The sequence below is a fragment of the Echinops telfairi genome, unplaced genomic scaffold (assembly GCF_000313985.2).
Source record: "Echinops telfairi isolate 266 unplaced genomic scaffold, ASM31398v2 ScPeMD7_7468;HRSCAF=8506_0, whole genome shotgun sequence".
In the NCBI taxonomy this organism is placed as follows: Eukaryota; Metazoa; Chordata; class Mammalia; order Afrosoricida; family Tenrecidae; genus Echinops; species Echinops telfairi.
Genome location: NW_022111369.1, coordinates 51,134,152 through 51,139,628, shown reverse-complemented (window position 1 = coordinate 51,139,628; position 5,477 = coordinate 51,134,152). Strand labels below are relative to the sequence as shown.

The 5,477-nt window shown below is 50.3% G+C and overlaps 1 pseudogene; it reads right to left on the bottom strand.

Annotated features, from left to right (window-relative positions):
* Positions 1-457: 457 nt before the first annotated feature.
* LOC101638579 lies at positions 458-932 on the bottom strand (annotated as a pseudogene).
* Between the last annotated feature and the right edge of the window lie 4,545 nt (positions 933-5,477).

Sequence of the window (5,477 nt, the reverse complement as noted above, 5' to 3'; positions counted from 1 at the left end):
GCGGGTAAAATTAGAAGCTGATACCAAGGGCTCAAGTAGAAAGCAAATGTTTTGAGAATGATGAGGGCAACAAATGTACAAGTGTGCTTGACACGATGGATGGATGCATGGATTGTGATAAGAATTGTAACAGCCCCCAATAAAATGATTTAAAAAAAGAGCGAGACCTCTCACCATGCCCAGAGCACTCTGGCAATATTTCATGCAAGGCAGCGTTGTTGGTTCAGATGCCGGCAGTTCACGGTACTTTCAACCTTCTTCACCAACATGAACTTGGCTTATGCCAGTCTCTTGGTCTTCCCTTTTACACTGTCTAGACTGCAGACAGTTTTATTTCTTTTTACAGCACCGCCTGTGTTTATTTGTACAACAAACAGCACAAGAAGACACTAGCGCCGTGCAGGTGGCAGCCCAGGGCTCTCAGCAGTCCCTCTCGCCCTCACATGGAGAACTCTCTCTACTTTGTGGGAGCCTGGGCACCTTTGGGAGCTAGAGCCTGGGCGCCTTTGGGAGCTTTTGCTGGAGTTGTGGCCTTGGTTGGAGCGTCAGCCTTGCTTTGTGCCTTGGCCTTGGGCCGGCAGAGTCTCAGATCCTTGGCAATATGTGCCTGAGCCCGCTTGCCAAGCTTGGGGTGGGCAATGTAGACCAGTTGGCTGAGCTTGCGGTTGACGCCCGTTGGGATCTTGCCCTTGACCTCTGCGGGCTTCACAAGACACTTGATGGCCTCGGTGTGAGCAGCCGCAGCCTTGGCGCTGTTGGCCTGCATTTTCTTCAGGCCCTTCTTGCTGTGCTTCTTGACGAAGCGCATGTTCCTCAGGAACTTGGGGTGCACCCCTTAAGAGATTCGTATCGTTGTGACCGGGGCTTTTTGAGGCCGTTTCTGTGCCATTTCCGGGATTGGTTGTGTGTGGGTGGTTCTTGGACTTGGCCATGTCTGCACGGACGCCTGCAGCTCCCAGGCAGGCGGTTTTGTATTTTCATCACTAAGGGTTTCGAGTCCTCTTCACTTACAGTCAGTAAGATTGGGTCATCCGCATATCATAGATGATTCATGATTCTTCTTCCTGATGCCGGGTTCTTCCTCATATAGCCTTGCTTCTCAGATTAGTTGCAATAAGGCCACATCTCATTTTCTTTTTCTAAATCGTTTTATTGGGGGCTCTTATAACAATCCATTCCTCAATTGTACCAATCACATTCATACATACATTGCCATCATCGTTTTCAAAACATTTTTTTTCTACTTGGGTCCTTGGCATCAGCTCCGTCCCCCTCCCCACCCTCCCTCCCCCTCCGTCCCTACCCCACCTCCCACCTTCGTGCACCCTTGATAAATTATAAATATTATTGTTTTCGTATCTTAATCGTCTGCTGTCGCCCATCACCTATGTTTCTGCAATCCTTATGACTGGTTCCCTCTTTCTCCCCTTTCTCCCCCCACCCCACCTGCCCCCTACCCTTATGGTAGCACTACTCCCATTACTATTGCTGGGGAGTTTATCTATCCTGGATTATGTGTGTTGAGAGCTCTTATCTGTACCAGTGTCCATGCTCTGGTCTCGCTGGGTTTGTAAGGTAGAAATGGAGTCATGATAGTGTGTGTGTGTGTGTGTGTGTGTGTGTGTGTGTGTGTGTGTGTGTGTGAAGCATTAAAGAACTAGAGGAATGTTCTGTTTCGTTGGTGCTATGCTGCGCTCTGGCTGGCTCGTCCCCTCCTTGTGACCCTTCTGTGAGAGAATGTGCAATTGTCTACAGATGGGCTTTGTGTCTCCACTCCGACCTCCCTCATTCTCATCGATGTGATTGTTTGTTTTGGGTCTTCTGATGCCTGATACCTGATCCTGCTGACGTCTCGTGATCACACAGGCTGGTTGTGCTTCTTCCACAGGCCACACATCTTTTTCCAGTTTCAACTGTCCAGTATCCCCCTTGTTAAAGATTCTCTCTCAATCCAGGTGCAGGTCCCATGGGAGCACAGCTGTGCACTGGGATTCCCTTTGTTCACAAGGTTATGCATCACTTGTTATTGCCCATCAGTGTGTGTCGTCGTGGTTGGTGCTCTGGAGCAGATTCTGACGTCCGATGGCCCCAGGTGTACAGAGTGCACATGCTCCCAAGGGTTTTCAAGGTTGTGACCTTCTGGAAGCGGCTCACCAGGCCTGCCTTCCAAGATGCTTCTGAGCAAGTCCAAATTGCCAAGCCATCGAGGAGTGGCCTGCCCTCTACTTAAGCCCGCAGTGCATGAGCAGAAACCCTCGCCGAGGGTGGAGAACTGATGATTACTCCACAGGGAACAGACTACTTGAAGTTCAGAAAGGGGTGGGGGCAGGGGGTGGGGGGATGCAAGTCTGCTGAACCAGCAAAGGCGATAATTAGCCTCCAAGTCCCCACTGAAAAGTTTACTTTTAATTTAGTACACTGCACAAACATCGCTCAAGGTCCCTCTGGTCCCTTCCAAACAGACTTCTAAAACGGCCCTTTCTTGGTAACAGTGCAGACATTCAGCACTACGGCTTTTCAGGGCATCAGCCAGCCCCGCCATCTCTCCCCACTGCAGCCCTAACTGCCCTGTGGAAATTGTGCCGTGCTGTTTTGAAATACTTTCAAAGCCACTTAGACGTGGCACTGGCTCCTTGAGTGCCCACCACCATGGGGCGCCAGGGTTAGGACAAACCCAGGGTGGCCTGCTCCGGGCATCTGGAGAGGTGGCTGACAGTTGCCTCCCACATTTCATCTTTGAGGATCCACCTATGGGACCCAGGAGGCTCTCACCTTGCTCTCATCTGGGCAGCCGGGCCCTTATGTCTCTCACCACTCCCTGGATGGCTCTCTTTCTCCTCCCACCCATCTGCGGGGAGGGGGCACTGTGTGTGCTGAATTGTATACCCCAGAAAGACAAGTTAACGCCCTGACCCCAGGCATTGGGAACTGTTCTCTTGTGAACTGAGACTGACTTTCAGGAAAAAGGGTCTTTGCAGATGCCCTCTGTTAGGATGAGGTCCTGGTCCATTTGGGTGGTGGTGTCATCTTCAGGTCCATTGAATTGGTTCTGATTCTTAGCGACCCGATGCACCACAGAGCGGAGCACCACCTGGGCCTGCGCCTGCGTCATCCTCAGCATCCCTCCCAGGCCTGAGCCCCCATTGCAGCCACCATGCCGATCCATCTCGACACCACCCTCTTTTACTGCCCCTCTACTTTACCCAGCCTGACACCCTTCTCCAGGGACGTGGTCCATTAGTGGGAGCCAGTCTAATTCCATTGATGGTGTCTTTTTGAGGGGAGGGGGATCTGGAGACAGATACACAGAGGAGCCCTGTGAACTTGGAAGCTGGATTTGGGAATGACGCAGGTACAAGCCAGGGCTGGTGAGAAACCACCAGAGAGAGGCGAGGAAGGATTCTCGGGTAGGCCTTTCCCAGCTGACACCGTGATCTTGAACGACGTCTGCCCTTCAGAACTGAGAAGAAATGTTTGTTTGAAGTCACTGTGTGTGTGTGTGTGTGTGTGTGTGTTGCCCTAGGAAATGAATATCCATTGTGTTTTGCTGAAGCAGAGATGCCTCTAGAAGAGGAAGGGAAGTGATTTTAAACGATGACTTTCATCTGCCTAAGAGGGTTGACGTCCTGCTTTAAATCAGCGGTTCTCAACCTGTGGGGCACGACACCCTTTCACAGGGGTCGCCCGATTCATCACAGTAGCAAAATGACAGTGATGAAGTAGCAATGAAAATAATGTTATGGTTGGGAGGTCACCACAACATGAGGAACTGTATGAAAGGGTCACAGCATAAGGAAGGTTGAGAACCACGGCTTTACATGGTTGGGCTATTTTACACAAATATTAGTGTCAGAACGGCACACAGGACCGATGGAGGGAAGTCGTATGCAAACAGCCTCCTGGAGTCAGACTGTGTTACTTACACAGAAGCAGAACTTCCACTATTGGGGGCATCATAGAACTGCTTGCCCATCCATGGCCAAGTACTTTAAGACATGGCAACACAGCAGCTCATGGCTTTGCAAGTCAGCATCACCCCTTTCTGCGTCCATGTGCATCACCTCTGCCAGACTGGTTTTAAGATCATGACTTCCTGTTTATTACCAACCCCAATCTATTACCAACCCCCATCTATTGCCGCCGAGCCCATTCTAACTCATGGCAGCCCTCTAGGCTAGAACAGACCGATTCTATCGGGTTTCCAAAGCTGTGCTCTTTACTGAAGCACGTGGCCCTCCCTGTCTCCCCTGGAGTGGCGTGTGGGTTTGAACAGTCAACCATTTGCTTAGCGGGGAGGCCTTAACCACTGTGTCACCAGGATCCTTTGTTTATGCCCAGTACTCGGCAGGGTGTCTGGCTCATAGCAGGGCTCCACTATCACTCGGTCACTCAGTGAAAGTCTGAATGAATAAATAATTTGTGAGCATTTTTTTTCCTTTCTGAGCTTTTAGAAGGAAATTAGAAATATGAAGAGGCCATCCTTTCAAATCCCTTCAAAATAGGGCACCATTTGTTCTGTCACTTAGAACATTTGTTTTAAAAACCCCATGAGCTTCCAATGTCAAGAGAGGTAGCAATACTTTCCCTTAATAGCAGAAGGCTGAAGTACATTTGAGACAAATAACTGGGAGCAAAGGAGCAGCTAGCAGCGCTTCCTCCTCCAAGTCCCGCTCCCAGAGGTAAGCTAGGAGCTGCCCTGAGCACCAAGAAAAAATGGGTTGCCACTGCTCCTCTTGCATCTGACCGTCTTCTTGCAAGCAGCTGTGGGTCCGACAGTGCAGAGGAGTTACCGTGACAGGCCACTGATCATCTCTTTCCTCGTCTGGGAAACATTGTTACAGCCCTGGTAGCACTGTGGGTTAGGTGTTAGGCTACTAAAGACAAGGTCAGTGGTTCAAACCCACCAGCATCCCTCTTGGGGGTGGGGGATGACTGAGTCGGGATTAACTTGAGGACAGAGGGTGGTTGGGTCACCATGCCATGGGGTTTTGCTTGTCCCCAGTTTCAGCACATTGCCCCTTCAGAGGCCTGAAGGCAGAACATGAACTTAAGGCTGCCCTCGTGTACCAAGTGCTTGTTTGTTGGTGGTTCATTGGTTAGGCACTTGGTGGCTAACCTGATGTTTGGTGTTTTAAACCCACCAGATACTCCAGGGAGAAAGGCATGGCAGCCGCTCCTGTAAAGATTACAGCCATGAGACCCTCTGGGGCAGTTCCATGTTCGCTAGGGTCATGGTGAGTTGGGATTAACCCGATGGCAATGGACTTGACTTCTTTGAATCAGATGATCAGGTCTCATAGGAGGGCTGGTTGGGCATTCTCCAGAGAATCGCCAGCCATGTATGGATGCAGTTATACTTCGAGGCCATTAAGAACCGGCTCTCCATTTCAAACACAAAATTAAGACTGAGAGATGAAGCAACTTGAGAACTGCCTGTTCCCTCTGATACTATAGCCATAATCGGACAATCTCAAAAT